General features: G+C 46.9%; 1 protein-coding gene and 1 long non-coding RNA gene across 2 annotated transcripts in view; one reads left to right on the top strand and one right to left on the bottom strand.

Moving 5' to 3' along the window:
- The window catches only part of kmt2ca (lysine (K)-specific methyltransferase 2Ca), a 297,312-nt gene that overhangs the window by 101,335 nt on the left and 177,773 nt on the right, over positions 1–18,204 (bottom strand). The gene's annotated exons all lie outside the window — the stretch shown is intronic.
- Positions 5,449–8,400, top strand: LOC127912886 (uncharacterized). Its single transcript, XR_008083916.1, has 7 exons — positions 5,449–5,536; positions 5,569–5,664; positions 5,793–5,856; positions 6,848–6,943; positions 7,571–7,762; positions 7,923–7,985; positions 8,358–8,400. It is a non-coding gene; the product is annotated as an uncharacterized LOC127912886 (long non-coding RNA).

The following is an 18,204-nucleotide window of genomic DNA, read 5'->3' as shown; positions in this document are numbered from 1 at the left end:
ATTCAGCCATGAATGTTTGAGGTTGTGTGGAGTTGGTGTGTGCGTGTGTCTGTTTGTGGAATTTTAGGTAATAGAGTCAGATAAGGCACAAATCAAAGCTCAGATAATGGTGTCATTGGTCATTGGGCCAGAATGAGTTACACAGTTCTGCATTAGCAACTGCGGATGCATGTACAGCGCATTCGGAAAGTATTCAGACCCCTTGAACTTTTCCACATTTTGTTTCGTTACAGCCTTATTCTATAATGGATTCAATAGTTTTTTTCCCCCTCAATCAACACACGATAAAGCAATGACAAATAAAAAACATTTTTTTATAGAACATTAAAATGGAATATCATATTTACATTAGAATTCAGACCCTTTACTCAGTACTTTGTTGAAGCATCTTTGGCAGCGATTACAGCCTCGAGTCTTCTTGGGTATGACGCTACAAGCTTGGCACCTGTATTTGGGGAGTTAATCCCATTCATCTCTGCAAATGCTCTCAAGCTCTGTCAGGTTGGATGGGGAGCGTCGCTGCATGGCAATTTTCAGGTCTCTCCAGAGATGTTTGGTCAGGTTCAAGTCCAATCTCTGACTGTGCCACTCAAGGACATTCAGAGACTTGTTCCAAAGCTACTCCTGCATTGTCTTAGCTGTGTGCTTAGGGTCGTTGTCTTGTTGGTAGGTGAACTTTCGCCCCAGTCTGAAATCCTGAATGCTCTGGAGCAGATTTTCATCAAGGAACTCTGCACTTGATGAGGACAAGTCTCCCAGTCCCTGCCGCTGAAAAACATCCCCACAACATGATGTTGCCACCACCATGCTTCACCGTAGGGATGGTGCCTGGTTTCCTCCAGACATGACGCTTGGCATTCAGGCCAAAGAGTTCAAACTTGGTTTCATCAGACCAGAGAATCTTGTTTCTCATGGTCTGAGAGTATTTTAGGTGCCTTTTGGCTAACGACAAGTAGGTTGTCATGTGCCTTTTACTGAGGAGTGGCTTCCATCTGGCCACTCTACCATAAAGGCCTGATTGGTTGTCCTTCTCCACAGAGGAACTCTGGAACTCTGTCAAAGTGACCACCGGGTTCTTGGTCACCTCCCTGACCAAGGGGGTTCTCCCCTAACTTCTCAGCTCTCGGAAGAAACTTGGTGGTTGCAAACTTCTTCCATTTAAGAATGATGGAGGCCACTGTGTTCTTGGGGACCTTCAATGCCACAGAAATGTTTTGGTACCCTTCCCCAGGTCTGTGCATCGACACAATCCTGTCTCGGAGCTCTGAGGACAATTCCTTTGACCTCATGGCTTGATTTTTTTCTCTGACATGCAAGGTCAATTGTGAGAACTTATATAGAATTGGTGTGTGCCTTTCCAAATAATGTCCAATCAAGTTGTAGAAACATCTCAAGGATGATAAATGGAAACAGGATGCACCTGAGCTCAATTTTAAAGCAAATGGTCTGAATACTTATTTAAATAAGGTATTTCTGTTGATGTATAAAATAGAGGTTGACCGATTATGATTTTTCAACGCCGATACTGATTAATCTGACAATTTAAAAAAAATGTATTTGTAATACAGACAATTACAACAATACTGAATGAAAACTTATTTTAACTTAATATAATACATTAACAAAATCAATTTAGCCTCAATTTGGTTTAAATAATGCAAAAAAAAGTGTTGGAGAAGAAAGTAAAAGTGTAATAAAAGTATAAGTCCATATAAGAAAGCTAACGTTTAAGTTCATTGCTCAGAACATGAGAACATATGAAAGCTGGGGGTTCCTTTTAACATGAGTCTTCAATATTCCCAGGTAAGAAGTTTAAGGCTGTAGTTATTCTATGAATTATAGGAATATTTCTCTCTATACCCTTTGTATTTCATATACCCGAACCAGGAACACATCGACAACAGCCACCCTCGAAGCAGCGTTACCCATGCAGAGCAAGGGAAAAAACTACTCCAAGTCTTAGAGCGAGTGACATTTGAAATGCTATTAGCACGCACCCCTCTAACTAGCTAGCCATTTCACATCGGTTACACCAGCCTAATCATACACAGCTCAATGCTTGAAGCATTGCGAAGAGCTGCTGGCAAAACGCACAAAAGTGCTGTTTGAATGAATGCGTACGAGCCTGCTGCTGCCTACCATCGCTCAGTCAGACTTCTATATCAAATCATAGACTTAATTATAACATAATAACACACAGAAATATGAGCCTTTGGTCATTAATATGGTAGAATCACTGAAACTATCATTTCGAAAAACAAAACGTTTATTCTATCAGTGAAATACAGAACCGTTCCGAATTTTATCTAACGGGTGGCATCCATAAGTCTAAATATTCCTGTTACATTGCACAACCTTCAATGTTATGTCATAATTACGTAAAATTCTGGTAAATTAGTTCGCAATGAGTCAGGCGGCCCAAACTGTTGTATATACCCTGACTCTGTGTGCAATGAACGCAAGAGAAGTGACACAATTTCACCTGGTTAATATTGCCTGCTAACCTGGATTTCTTTTAGCTAAATATGCAGGTTTAAAAATATATACTTCTGTGTCTTGATTTTAAGAAAGGCATTGATGTTTATGGTTAGGAACAGTCGTGCAACTCTGTTGAAAGAGAAGTGACACATTTTCCCTAGTTAAAAAAATTCAAGTTAGCAGGCAATATTAACTAAATATGCAGGTTTAAAAATATATACTTGTGTGTTGATTTTAAGAAAGGAATTGATGTTTATGGTTAGGTACACGTTGGAGCAATGACGGTCCTTTTTCGCACCGCATCGATTATATGCAACGCAGAACACGCTAGATAAACTAGTAATATCATCAAACATGTGTAGTTAACTAGTGATTATGATTGATTTATTGTTTTTTATAAGATAGCATTAAACCTATCTAGCAACTTACCTTGGCTTACTGCATTCGCGTAACAGGCAGGCTCCTCGTGGAGTGCAATGTAAGGCAGGTGGTTAGAGCGTTGGACTAGTCAACCGTAAGGTTTCAAGATTGAATCCCCGAGCTGACAAGGTAAAAATATGTTGTTCTGCCCCTGAACAAGGCAGTTAACCCACTGTTCTTAGTCTGTTATTGGAAATAAAAATGTGTTCTTAAGTGACTTGCCTAGTTAAATAAAGGTGTAAATCGGCCAAATCGGTGTCCAAAAATACCGATATCTGATTGTTATGAAAACTTGAAATTGGCCCTAATTAATCGGCCATTCCGGTTAATTGGTCGACCTCTAGTATAAATTTGAAAACATTTTAACAACCTGTTTTTTGCTTTGTCATTATGGGGTATTGTGATGTCATTGTGGGGTATTGTGATGTCATTGTGGGGTATTGTGTGTAGATTGATGAGGGCAAAACATTTATCTAATCCATTTTACAATAAGGCTGTAAGGTAACAAAATGTGGAGAAAAAAAAACTACATTCCAAATGCACAATACATGCAAACATGTAAATGGTGTGTTGACAAAATTAAATATTACTGTATGCATGTGAAAACAACTGCAAAAGTGAACATGAATGTAGGCCAAGGAGTCAAGCCTAGTGTATACAGCTTGATGTGGTATTGTGTCTGCATCTGCCAGGACATGTGACAGGAACAGGATGGAGAGAGGCAGGGGGTGGGGATGAGAGAGGCAGGGGAGGAGAGGGGCATGGGGTGGGAAAGAGAGCGACAGAGCGAGAGCGCGACCGAGAGAGCGAGAAAGAGCGACAGAGCGCTAGAGAGCACAAACAGAGAGAGAGAGACATATGGAACAAACAGAGAGGGGGGGGATGGTTTCTTCCTCTCCCTGTGCTACTCTGCAGCCTGTTTTGGCCCGGGCCCAGAATTCTGCTGCTTCTGGCAACCTGGTTCCACAAAGGAAAGGCCCATGGCTACGGTGAGTAACAAACACATCCTATCCCATCATCACTCAACTTGTCCCAAGCATATATGCGAGCGCTTGAATATATGCATGCACATCCCAGTTGTACACACTAACACACACAGGCAGGCACGCGCAGGCAGACAGGCAGAGACAGGCACACACACAGACAGACAGGCACACACAGACAGGCACACACAGACAGACAGGCACACACAGACAAAGACAGACATAGAGAGACACGCCCGCACAGACAGACAGATAAGCCCTCCAGACAGACAGACAGACAGACGCGCCCGCACAAACAGACAGGCAGACAGAACAGCTTGCCCGTCCGACAGGCAGACCCACCGACACACACACCCGCCGAGGCACACACCCGTCGAGGCACACACCCGTCGAGGCACACACCCGTCGAGGCACACACCAGAGTATGTAGAGAGGTGATGGGGTGGATAGAAGACAGTATAAAGAGGTGATGAGGTGGATAGAAGACAGTGTAGAGAGGTGATGGGGTGGATAGAAGACAGTGTAGAGAGGTGATGGGGTGGATAGAAGACAGTGTAGAGAGGTGATGGGGTGGATAGAAGACAGTGTAGAGAGGTGATGGGGTGGATAGAAGACAGTGTAGAGAGGTGATGGGGTGGATAGAAGACAGTGTAGAGAGGTGATGGGGTGGATAGAAGACAGTGTAGAGAGGTGATGGGGTGGATAGAAGACAGTGTAGAGAGGTGATGGGGTGGATAGAAGACAGTGTAGAGAGGTGATGGGGTGGATAGAAGACAGTGTAGAGAGGTGATGGGGAGGATAGAAGACAGTGTAGAGAGGTGATGGGGTGGATAGAAGACAGTGTAGAGAGGTGATGGGGTGGATAGAAGACAGTGTAGAGAGGTGATGGGGAGGATAGAAGACAGTGTAGAGAGGTGATGGGGTGGATAGAAGACAGTGTAGAGAGGTGATGGGGTGGATAGAAGACAGTGTAGAGAGGTGATGGGGTGGATAGAAGACAGTGTAGAGAGGTGATGGGGTGGATAGAAGACAGTGTAGAGAGGTGATGGGGTGGATAGAAGACAGTGTAGAGAGGTGATGGGGAGGATAGAAGACAGTGTAGAGAGGTGATGGGGTGGATAGAAGACAGTGTAGAGAGGTGATGGGGTGGATAGAAGACAGTGTAGAGAGGTGATGGGGTGGATAGAAGACAGTGTAGAGAGGTGATGGGGTGGATAGAAGACAGTGTAGAGAGGTGATGGGGTGGATAGAAGACAGTGTAGAGAGGTGATGGGGTGGATAGAAGACAGTGTAGAGAGGTGATGGGGTGGATAGAAGACAGTGTAGAGAGGTGATGGGGTGGATAGAAGACAGTGTAGAGAGGTGATGGGGAGGATAGAAGACAGTGTAGAGAGATGATGGGGTGGATAGAAGACAGTGAAGAGAGGTGATGGGGTGGGGTGGATAGAAGACAGTGTAGAGAGGTGATGGGGTGGATAGAAGACAGTGTAGAGAGGTGATGGGGTGGATAGAAGACAGTGTAGAGAGGTGATGGGGTGGATAGAAGACAGTGAAGAGGGGTGATGGGGTGGATAGAAGACAGTGTAGAGAGGTGATGGGGTGGATAGAAGACAGTGAAGAGAGGTGATGGGGTGGATAGAAGACAGTGTAGAGAGGTGATGGGGTGGATAGAAGACAGTGTAGAGAGGTGATGGGGTGGATAGAAGACAGTATAAAGAGGTGATGGGGTGGATAGAAGACAGTGAAGAGAGGTGATGGGGTGGATAGAAGACAGTGTAGAGAGGTGATGGGGTGGATAGAAGACAGTGTAGAGAGGTGATGGGGTGGATAGAAGACAGTATAAAGAGGTGATGGGGTGGATAGAAGACAGTGAAGAGGGGTGATGGGGTGGATAGAAGACAGTGAAGAGAGGTGATGGGGAGGATAGAAGACAGTGTAGAGAGGTGATGGGGTGGATAGAAGACAGTGTAGAGAGGTGATGGGGAGGATAGAAGACAGTGTAGAGAGGTGATGGGGTGGATAGAAGACAGTGTAGAGAGGTGATGGGGAGGATAGAAGACAGTGTAGAGAGGTGATGGGGTGGATAGAAGACAGTGTAGAGAGGTGATGGGGAGGATAGAAGACAGTGTAGAGAGGTGATGGGGTGGATAGAAGACAGTGTAGAGAGGTGATGGGGTGAATAGAAGACAGTGAAGAGGGGTGATGGGGTGGATAGAAGACAGTATAAAGAGGTGATGGGGTAGATAGAAGACAGTGTAGAGAGGTGATGGGGTGGATAGAAGACAGTGTAGAGAGGTGATGGGGTGAATAGAAGACAGTGTAGAGAGGTGATGGGGAGGATAGAAGACAGTGTAGAGAGGTGATGGGGTGGATAGAAGACAGTGTAGAGAGGTGATGGGGAGGATAGAAGACAGTGTAGAGAGGTGATGGGGTGGATAGAAGACAGTGTAGAGAGGTGATGGGGTGAATAGAAGACAGTGAAGAGGGGTGATGGGGTGGATAGAAGACAGTATAAAGAGGTGATGGGGTAGATAGAAGACAGTGTAGAGAGGTGATGGGGTGGATAGAAGACAGTGTAGAGAGGTGATGGGGTGAATAGAAGACAGTGAAGAGGGGTGATGGGGTGGATAGAAGACAGTATAAAGAGGTGATGGGGTAGATAGAAGACAGTGTAGAGAGGTGATGGGGTAGATAGAAGACAGTGTAGAGGGTGATGGGGAGGATAGAAGATAGTGAAAGAGAGGTGATGGGGTGGATAGAAGACAGTGTAGAGGGGTGATTGGGTGGATAGAAGACAGTGTAGAGAGGTGATGGGGGGATAGAAGACAGTGTAGAGAGGTGATGGGGTGGATAGAAGACAGTGTAGAGAGGTGATGGGGTGGATAGAAGACAGTGTAGAGAGGTGATGGGGTGGATAGAAGACAGTATAAAGAGGTGATGGGGTGGATAGAAGACAGTGTAGAGAGGTGATGGGGTGGATAGAAGACAGCGTAGAGAGGTGATGGGGTGGATAGAAGACAGTATAAAGAGGTGATGGGGAGGATAGAAGACAGTGTAGAGAGGTGATGGGGTGGATAGAAGACAGCGTAGAGAGGTGATGGGGTGGATAGAAGACAGTATAAAGAGGTGATGGGGGATAGAAGACAGTGAAGAGAGGTGATGGGGTGGATAGAAGACAGTATAAAGAGGTGATGGGGTGGATAGAAGACAGTATAAAGAGGTGATGGGGAGGATAGAAGACAGTGTAGAGAGTGATGGGGTGGATAGAAGACAGTGTAGAGAGGTGATGGGGTGGATAGAAGACAGTGTAGAGAGGTGATGGGGTGGATAGAAGACAGTGAAGAGAGTGATGGGGTGGATAGAAGACAGTGTAGAGAGGTGATGGGGTGGATAGAAGACAGTGAAGAGAGGTGATGGGGTGGATAGAAGACAGTGTAGAGAGGTGATGGGGTGGATAGAAGACAGTGAAGAGAGGTGATGGGGTGGATAGAAGAGAGGTGATGGGATGGATAGAAGACAGTGTAGAGAGGTGATGGGGTGGATAGAAGACAGTGTAGAGAGGTGATGGGGTGGATAGAAGACAGTGAAGAGAGGTGATGGGGTGGATAGAAGACAGTGTAGAGAGGTGATGGGGTGGATAGAAGACAGTGAAGAGAGGTGATGGGGAGGATAGAAGACAGTGTAGAGAGGTGATGGGGTGGATAGAAGACAGTGTAGAGAGGTGATGGGGTGGATAGAAGACAGTGTAGAGAGGTGATGGGGTGGATAGAAGACAGTGAAGAGAGGTGATGGGGTGGATAGAAGACAGTGTAGAGAGGTGATGGGGTGGATAGAAGACAGTGAAGAGAGGTGATGGGGTGGATAGAAGACAGTATAAAGAGGTGATGGGGAGGATAGAAGACAGTGTAGAGAGGTGATGGGGAGGATAGAAGACAGTGTAGAGAGGTGATGGGGTGGATAGAAGACAGTGTAGAGAGGTGATGGGGTGGATAGAAGACAGTGAAGAGAGGTGATGGGGTGGATAGAAGACAGTATAAAGAGGTGATGGGGGGATAGAAGACAGTATAAAGAGGTGATGGGGAGGATAGAAGACAGTATAAAGAGGTGATGGGGGATAGAAGACAGTGTAGAGAGGTGATGGGGTGGATAGAAGAGAGGTGATGGGATGGATAGAAGACAGTGTAGAGAGGTGATGGGGTGGATAGAAGACAGTGTAGAGAGGTGATGGGGTGGATAGAAGACAGTGAAGAGAGGTGATGGGGTGGATAGAAGACAGTGTAGAGAGTGATGGGGTGGATAGAAGACAGTGAAGAGAGGTGATGGGGTGGATAGAAGACAGTGTAGAGAGGTGATGGGGTGGATAGAAGACAGTGAAGAGAGGTGATGGGGTGGATAGAAGACAGTGAAGAGAGGTGATGGGGTGGATAGAAGACAGTGTAGAGAGGTGATGGGGTGGATAGAAGACAGTGAAGAGAGGTGATGGGGTGGATAGAAGACAGTATAAAGAGGTGATGGGGAGGATAGAAGACAGTGTAGAGAGGTGATGGGGAGGATAGAAGACAGTATAAAGAGGTGATGGGGGATAGAAGACAGTGTAGAGAGGTGATGGGGTGGATAGAAGACAGTATAGAGAGGTGATGGGGTGGATAGAAGAGAGGTGATGGGATGGATAGAAGACAGTGTAGAGAGGTGATGGGGTGGATAGAAGACAGTGTAGAGAGGTGATGGGGTGGATAGAAGACAGTGTAGAGAGGTGATGGGGTGGATAGAAGACAGTGTAGAGAGGTGATGGGGTGGATAGAAGACAGTGTAGAGAGGTGATGGGGAGGATAGAAGACAGTGTAGAGAGGTGATGGGGTGGATAGAAGACAGTGAAGAGAGGTGATGGGGTGGATAGAAGACAGTGTAGAGAGGTGATGGGGTGGATAGAAGACAGTGTAGAGAGGTGATGGGGAGGATAGAAGACAGTGTAGATAGGTGATGGGGAGGATAGAAGACAGTGTAGAGAGGTGATGGGGTGGATAGAAGACAGTGTAGATAGGTGATGGGGTGGATAGAAGACAGTGTAGAGAGGTGATGGGGTGGATAGAAGACAGTGTAGAGAGGTGATGGGGTGGATAGAAGACAGTGTAGAGAGGTGATGGGGTGGATAGAAGACAGTGTAGAGAGGTGATGGGGAGGATAGAAGACAGTGTAGAGAGGTGATGGGGAGGATAGAAGACAGTGTAGATAGGTGATGGGGAGGATAGAAGACAGTGTAGAGAGGTGATGGGGTGGATAGAAGACAGTGTAGAGAGGTGATGGGGAGGATAGAAGACAGTGTAGAGAGGTGATGGGGAGGATAGAAGACAGTGTAGAGAGGTGATGGGGAGGATAGAAGACAGTGTAGAGAGGTGATGGGGTGGATAGAAGACAGTGTAGAGAGGTGATGGGGTGGATAGAAGACAGTGTAGAGAGGTGATGGGGAGGATAGAAGACAGTGTAGAGAGGTGATGGGGAGGATAGAAGACAGTGTAGAGAGGTGATGGGGAGGATAGAAGACAGTGTAGAGAGGTGATGGGGTGGATAGAAGACAGTGTAGAGAGGTGATGGGGTGGATAGAAGACAGTGTAGAGAGGTGATGGGGAGGATAGAAGACAGTGTAGAGAGGTGATGGGGTGGATAGAAGACAGTGTAGAGAGGTGATGGGGTGGATAGAAGACAGTGTAGAGAGGTGATGGGGTGGATAGAAGACAGTGTAGAGAGGTGATGGGGTGGATAGAAGACAGTGTAGAGAGGTGATGGGGTGGATAGAAGACAGTGTAGAGAGGTGATGGGGAGGATAGAAGACAGTGTAGAGAGGTGATGGGGAGGATAGAAGACAGTGTAGAGAGGTGATGGGGAGGATAGAAGACAGTGTAGAGAGGTGATGGGGTGGATAGAAGACAGTGTAGAGAGGTGATGGGGTGGATAGAAGACAGTGTAGAGAGGTGATGGGGAGGATAGAAGACAGTGTAGAGAGGTGATGGGGTGGATAGAAGACAGTGTAGATAGGTGATGGGGAGGATAGAAGACAGTGTAGATAGGTGATGGGGAGGATAGAAGACAGTGTAGAGAGGTGATGGGGAGGACAGAAGACAGTGAAGAGAGGTGATGGGGTGGATAGAAGAGAGGTGATGGGGAGGATAGAAGACAGTATAAAGAGGTGATGGGGTGGATAGAAGACAGTGTAGAGAGGTGATGGGGTGGATAGAAGACAGTATAAAGAGGTGATGGGGTGGATAGAAGACAGTGTAGAGAGGTGATGGGGAGGATAGAAGACAGTGTAGAGAGGTGATGGGGAGGACAGAAGACAGTGAAGAGAGGTGATGGGGTGGATAGAAGAGAGGTGATGGGGAGGATAGAAGACAGTATAAAGAGGTGATGGGGTGGATAGAAGACAGTGTAGAGAGGTGATGGGGTGGATAGAAGACAGTGTAGATAGGTGATGGGGTGGATAGAAGACAGTGTAGATAGGTGATGGGGTGGATAGAAGACAGTGTAGATAGGTGATGGGGAGGATAGAAGACAGTGTAGAGAGGTGATGGGGAGGACAGAAGACAGTGAAGAGAGGTGATGGGGTGGATAGAAGACAGTGTAGAGAGGTGATGGGGTGGATAGAAGACAGTATAAAGAGGTGATGGGGTGGATAGAAGACAGTGTAGAGAGGTGATGGGGTGGATAGAAGACAGTATAAAGAGGTGATGGGGTGGATAGAAGACAGTGTAGAGAGGTGATGGGGTGGATAGAAGACAGTGTAGAGAGGTGATGGGGTGGATAGAAGACAGTGTAGAGAGGTGATGGGGTGGATAGAAGACAGTGTAGAGAGGTGATGGGGTGGATAGAAGACAGTGAAGAGAGGTGATGGGGTGGATAGAAGACAGTGTAGAGAGGTGATGGGGTGGATAGAAGACAGTATAAAGAGGTGATGGGGTGGATAGAAGACAGTGTAGAGAGGTGATGGGGTGGATAGAAGACAGTGTAGAGAGGTGATGGGGTGGCTAGAAGACAGTGTAGAGTGGTGATGGGGTGGATAGAAGACAGTGTAGATAGGTGATGGGGAGGATAGAAGACAGTGTAGAGAGGTGATGGGGTGGATAGAAGACAGTGTAGATAGGTGATGGGGTGGATAGAAGACAGTGTAGAGAGGTGATGGGGTGGATAGAAGACAGTGTAGAGAGGTGATGGGGTGGATAGAAGACAGTGTAGAGAGGTGATGGGGTGGATAGAAGACAGTGTAGAGAGGTGATGGGGAGGATAGAAGACAGTGTAGAGAGGTGATGGGGAGGATAGAAGACAGTGTAGAGAGGTGATGGGGTGGATAGAAGACAGTGTAGATAGGTGATGGGGTGGATAGAAGACAGTGTAGAGAGGTGATGGGGAGGATAGAAGACAGTGTAGAGAGGTGATGGGGAGGATAGAAGACAGTGTAGAGAGGTGATGGGGAGGATAGAAGACAGTGTAGAGAGGTGATGGGGTGGATAGAAGACAGTGTAGAGAGGTGATGGGGTGGATAGAAGACAGTGTAGAGAGGTGATGGGGTGGATAGAAGACAGTGTAGAGAGGTGATGGGGTGGATAGAAGACAGTGTAGAGAGGTGATGGGGTGGATAGAAGACAGTGTAGATAGGTGATGGGGAGGATAGAAGACAGTGTAGATAGGTGATGGGGAGGATAGAAGACAGTGTAGAGAGGTGATGGGGAGGACAGAAGACAGTGAAGAGAGGTGATGGGGTGGATAGAAGAGAGGTGATGGGGTGGATAGAAGAGAGGTGATGGGGAGGATAGAAGACAGTATAAAGAGGTGATGGGGTGGATAGAAGACAGTGTAGAGAGGTGATGGGGTGGATAGAAGACAGTATAAAGAGGTGATGGGGTGGATAGAAGACAGTGTAGAGAGGTGATGGGGAGGATAGAAGACAGTGTAGAGAGGTGATGGGGAGGACAGAAGACAGTGAAGAGAGGTGATGGGGTGGATAGAAGAGAGGTGATGGGGAGGATAGAAGACAGTATAAAGAGGTGATGGGGTGGATAGAAGACAGTGTAGAGAGGTGATGGGGTGGATAGAAGACAGTGTAGATAGGTGATGGGGTGGATAGAAGACAGTGTAGATAGGTGATGGGGAGGATAGAAGACAGTGTAGAGAGGTGATGGGGAGGACAGAAGACAGTGAAGAGAGTGATGGGGTGGATAGAAGAGAGGTGATGGGGTGGATAGAAGACAGTATAAAGAGGTGATGGGGTGGATAGAAGACAGTGTAGAGAGGTGATGGGGTGGATAGAAGACAGTATAAAGAGGTGATGGGGTGGATAGAAGACAGTGTAGAGAGGTGATGGGGAGGATAGAAGACAGTGTAGAGAGGTGATGGGGTGGATAGAAGACAGTGTAGAGAGGTGATGGGGTGGATAGAAGACAGTGTAGAGAGGTGATGGGGTGGATAGAAGACAGTGTAGAGAGGTGATGGGGTGGATAGAAGACAGTGTAGAGAGGTGATGGGGTGGATAGAAGACAGTGTAGAGAGGTGATGGGGTGGATAGAAGACAGTGTAGAGAGGTGATGGGGTGGATAGAAGACAGTGTAGAGAGGTGATGGGGTGGATAGAAGACAGTGAAGAGAGGTGATGGGGTGGATAGAAGACAGTGTAGAGAGGTGATGGGGTGGATAGAAGACAGTGTAGAGAGGTGATGGGGTGGATAGAAGACAGTGTAGAGAGGTGATGGGGTGGATGATGAAGACATTGTAGAGAGGTGATGGGGTGGATAGAAGACAGTGTAGAGAGGTGATGGGGTGGATAGAAGACAGTGTAGAGAGGTGATGGGGTGGATAGAAGACAGTGTAGAGAGGTGATGGGCTGGATAGAAGACAGTGTAGAGAGGTGATGGGTGTGGATGATGAAGACAGTGTAGAGAGGTGATGGGGTGGATAGAAGACAGTGTAGAGAGGTGATGGGGTGGATAGAAGACAGTGAAGAGGTGATGGTGATGGGGTGGATAGAAGACAGTGTAGAGAGGTGATGGGCTGGATGAGAAGACAGTGTAGAGAGGTGATGGGGTGGATAGAAGACAGTGTAGAGAGGTGATGGGGTGGATAGAAGACAGTGTAGAGAGGTGATGGGGTGGCTAGAAGACAGTGTAGAGTGGTGATGGGGTGGATAGAAGACAGTGTAGAGAGGTGATGGGGTGGCTAGAAGACAGTGTAGAGAGGTGATGGGGTGGATAGAAGATAGGTGATGGGGTGGATAGAAGACAGTGTAGGTGATGGGGTGGATAGAAGACAGTGTAGAGAGGTGATGGGGTGGATAGAAGACAGTGTAGAGAGGTGATGGGGTGGATAGAAGACAGTGTAGAGAGGTGATGGGGTGGATAGAAGACAGTGTAGAGAGGTGATGGGGTGGATAGAAGACAGTGTAGAGAGGTGATGGGGTGGATAGAAGACAGTGTAGAGAGGTGATGGGGAGGATAGAAGACAGTGTAGAGAGGTGATGGGGAGGATAGAAGACAGTGTAGAGAGGTGATGGGGAGGATAGAAGACAGTGTAGAGAGGTGATGGGGTGGATAGAAGACAGTGTAGATAGGTGATGGGGAGGATAGAAGACAGTGTAGAGAGGTGATGGGGTGGATAGAAGACAGTGTAGAGAGGTGATGGGGAGGATAGAAGACAGTGTAGAGAGGTGATGGGGAGGATAGAAGACAGTGTAGAGAGGTGATGGGGAGGATAGAAGACAGTGTAGAGAGGTGATGGGGTGGATAGAAGACAGTGTAGAGAAGTGATGGGGTGGATAGAAGACAGTGTAGAGAGGTGATGGGGTGGATAGAAGACAGTGTAGAGAGGTGATGGGGTGGATAGAAGACAGTGTAGAGAGGTGATGGGGTGGATAGAAGACAGTGTAGAGAGGTGATGGGGTGGATAGAAGACAGTGTAGATAGGTGATGGGGAGGATAGAAGACAGTGTAGAGAGGTGATGGGGAGGACAGAAGACAGTGAAGAGAGGTGATGGGGTGGATAGAAGAGAGGTGATGGGGAGGATAGAAGACAGTATAAAGAGGTGATGGGGTGGATAGAAGACAGTGTAGAGAGGTGATGGGGTGGATAGAAGACAGTATAAAGAGGTGATGGGGTGGATAGAAGACAGTGTAGAGAGGTGATGGGGAGGATAGAAGACAGTGTAGAGAGGTGATGGGGTGGATAGAAGACAGTGTAGAGAGGTGATGGGGTGGATAGAAGACAGTGTAGAGAGGTGATGGGGTGGATAGAAGACAGTGAAGAGAGGTGATGGGGTGGATAGAAGACAGTGTAGAGAGGTGATGGGCTGGATAGAAGACAGTGTAGAGAGGTGATGGGGTGGATAGAAGACAGTGTAGAGAGGTGATGGGGTGGATAGAAGACAGTGTAGAGAGGTGATGGGGTGGCTAGAAGACAGTGTAGAGTGGTGATGGGGTGGATAGAAGACAGTGTAGATAGGTGATGGGGAGGATAGAAGACAGTGTAGAGAGGTGATGGGGTGGATAGAAGACAGTGTAGATAGGTGATGGGGTGGATAGAAGACAGTGTAGAGAGGTGATGGGGTGGATAGAAGACAGTGTAGAGAGGTGATGGGGTGGATAGAAGACAGTGTAGATAGGTGATGGGGAGGATAGAAGACAGTGTAGAGAGGTGATGGGGTGGATAGAAGACAGTGTAGAGAGGTGATGGGGAGGATAGAAGAAAGTGTAGAGAGGTGATGGGGAGGATAGAAGACAGTGTAGAGAGGTGATGGGGAGGATAGAAGAAAGTGTAGAGAGGTGATGGGGTGGATAGAAGACAGTGTAGAGAGGTGATGGGGTGGATAGAAGACAGTGTAGAGAGGTGATGGGGTGGATAGAAGACAGTGTAGAGAGGTGATGGGGTGGATAGAAGACAGTGTAGAGAGGTGATGGGGAGGATAGAAGACAGTGTAGAGAGGTGATGGGGTGGATAGAAGACAGTGTAGAGAGGTGATGGGGAGGATAGAAGACAGTGTAGAGAGGTGATGGGGAGGACAGAAGACAGTGAAGAGAGGTGATGGGGTGGATAGAAGAGAGGTGATGGGGAGGATAGAAGACAGTATAAAGAGGTGATGGGGTGGATAGAAGACAGTGTAGAGAGGTGATGGGGTGGATAGAAGACAGTGTAGAGAGGTGATGGGGAGGATAGAAGACAGTGTAGAGAGGTGATGGGGAGGACAGAAGACAGTGAAGAGAGGTGATGGGGTGGATAGAAGAGAGGTGATGGGGAGGATAGAAGACAGTATAAAGAGGTGATGGGGTGGATAGAAGACAGTGTAGAGAGGTGATGGGGAGGATAGAAGACAGTGTAGAGAGGTGATGGGGAGGACAGAAGACAGTGAAGAGAGGTGATGGGGTGGATAGAAGAGAGGTGATGGGGAGGATAGAAGACAGTATAAAGAGGTGATGGGGTGGATAGAAGACAGTGTAGATAGGTGATGGGGTGGATTGAAGACAGTGTAGAGAGGTGATGGGGTGGATAGAAGACAGTATAAAGAGGTGATGGGGTGGATAGAAGACAGTGTAGAGAGGTGATGGGGAGGATAGAAGACAGTGTAGAGAGGTGATGGGGTGGATAGAAGACAGTGTAGAGAGGTGATGGGGTGGATAGAAGACAGTGTAGAGAGGTGATGGGGTGGATAGAAGACAGTGAAGAGAGGTGATGGGGTGGATAGAAGACAGTGTAGAGAGGTGATGGGCTGGATAGAAGACAGTGTAGAGAGGTGATGGGGTGGATAGAAGACAGTGTAGAGAGGTGATGGGGTGGATAGAAGACAGTGTAGAGAGGTGATGGGGTGGCTAGAAGACAGTGTAGAGTGGTGATGGGGTGGATAGAAGACAGTGTAGAGAGGTGATGGGGTGGCTAGAAGACAGTGTAGAGAGGTGATGGGGTGGATAGAAGATAGGTGATGGGGTGGATAGAAGAGAGGTGATGGGGTGGATAGAAGACAGTGTAGAGAGGTGATGGGGTGGATAGAAGACAGTGTAGAGAGTGATGGGGTGGATAGAAGACAGTGTAGAGAGGTGATGGGGTGGATAGAAGACAGTGTAGAGAGGTGATGGGGTGGCTGGAAGACAGTGGAGAGAGGTGATGGGGTGGATAGAAGACAGTGTAGAGAGGTGATGGGCTGGATAGAAGACAGTGAAGAGAGGTGATGGGGTGGATAGAAGACAGTGTAGAGAGGTGATGGGGTGGATAGAAGACAGTATAAAGAGGTGATGGGGTGGATAGAAGACAGTGAAGAGAGGTGATGGGCTGGATAGAAGACAGTGGAGAGAGGTGATGGGCCGGCTACAGGGAGAAAGAAGAGGAGGAGAGAAGAGGAAATCACAACAACTCTGCACCGCAATTCATCTGGGTGCCAAGCAGGCTGGGAACAGGGTCCATTTTAATTTGGCCAGGTAATAACTAGGTCTGTGACGTTAACAGTATCCCAATTTCAGTGGCAAAAATGAAAACATGAAGCAAACCTAACTCTTTGCTGCTTTAATAACCTACTGTATGTAACATATTGTGCTGTAGTTTAGAAAATAAATACATGTGACTCTGGATGACAACATAATGATGTTTGTTTCCAACATTAGGGCAGCTCTACTTCGTGTTTTGTTTCCTTGCCACGATACTAACGAGTATTGGGATACTGGTAACCTCCCAGACCTAGTCATATATATTTCGAGGGAAATCAGATTGGTTTTTAGCTGGTGGTGCAGGGCCAGCCCATGATGGGTCACCAGCTGGTTCTGTGTATACAGGAAGCCAGTAATTGAAGCATTTCTCTCCCGCTACACCCGGCCTGGCTCTGTGAGAGTTGATGTGGATGGAGAGGATTCAATGCTGTGTGGACCTTCAATTTGGGGATGACCAGAATTGCACAGCATCATCCAAAAAGACATTACAAAACCTAAAGAGATATTGTCCAAAAATATGTTCAGGACAGTTAATTGTTGGGTAGCGCCAAATAGTCAACAGCACTATTCCACATAGTCAACAACAAGAGCACGGCACTATTCCACATAGTCAACAACAAGAGCACGGCACTATTCCACATAGTCAACAACAAGAGCACGGCACTATTCCACATAGTCAACAACAAGAGCACGGCACTATTCCACATAGTCAACAACAAGAGCACGGCACAATTCCACATAGTCAACAACAAGAGCACGGCACTATTCCACATAGTCAACAACAAGACTACAGCACAACAAGACAACAGCACATAGTCAACAACAAGACTACAGCACTATTGCACATAGTCAATGAGACTACAGCACAACAAGACTACAGCACAACAAGACAACAGTACATAGTCAACAACAAGACTACAGCACTATTGCACATAGTCAATGAGACTACAGCACAACAAGACTACAGCACAACAAGACAACAGTACATAGTCAACAACAAGACTACAGCACAACAAGACTACGGCACAACAAGACTACAGCACATAGTCAAGGAGACTGCAGCACATAGTCAATGAGACTACAGCACATAGTCAATGAGACTACAGCACATAGTCAATGAGACTGCAGCACATAGTCAATGAGACTACAGCACATAGTCAATGAGACTACATCAATGAGACTACATCACATAGTCAATGAGACTGCAGCACATAGTCAATGAGACTACAGCACACAGTCAATGAGACTACAGCACATAGTCAATGAGACTACATCAATGAGACTACAGCACATAGTCAATGAGACTACAGCACACAGTCAATGAGACTACAGCACATAGTCAATGAGACTACATCAATGAGACTACATCACATAGTCAATGAGACTGCAGCACATAGTCAATGAGACTACAGCACATAGTCAATGAGACTACAGCACATAGTCAATGAGACTACAGCAGATAGTCAATGAGACTACAGCACATAGTCAATGAGACTACAGCACATAGTCAATGAGACTACAGCACATAGTCAATGAGACTACAGCACATAGTCAATGAGACTACAGCACATAGTCAATGAGACTACAGCACATAGTCAATGAGACTACAGCACATAGTCAATGAGACTACAGCACAGTCAATGAGACTACAGCACATAGTCAATGAGACTACAGCACATAGTCAATGAGACTACAGCAGATAGTCAATGAGACTACAGCACATAGTCAATGAGACTACAGCACATAGTCAATGAGACTACAGCACATAGTCAATGAGACTACAGCACATAGTCAATGAGACTACAGCACATAGTCAATGAGACTGCAGCACATAGTCAATGAGACTACAGCACATAGTCAATGAGACTACAGCAC

Source organism: Oncorhynchus keta, chromosome 28 (assembly GCF_023373465.1).
Source record: "Oncorhynchus keta strain PuntledgeMale-10-30-2019 chromosome 28, Oket_V2, whole genome shotgun sequence".
Lineage (NCBI taxonomy): Eukaryota > Metazoa > Chordata > Actinopteri > Salmoniformes > Salmonidae > Oncorhynchus > Oncorhynchus keta.
This window is presented reverse-complemented; position numbering and strand designations above follow the sequence as displayed.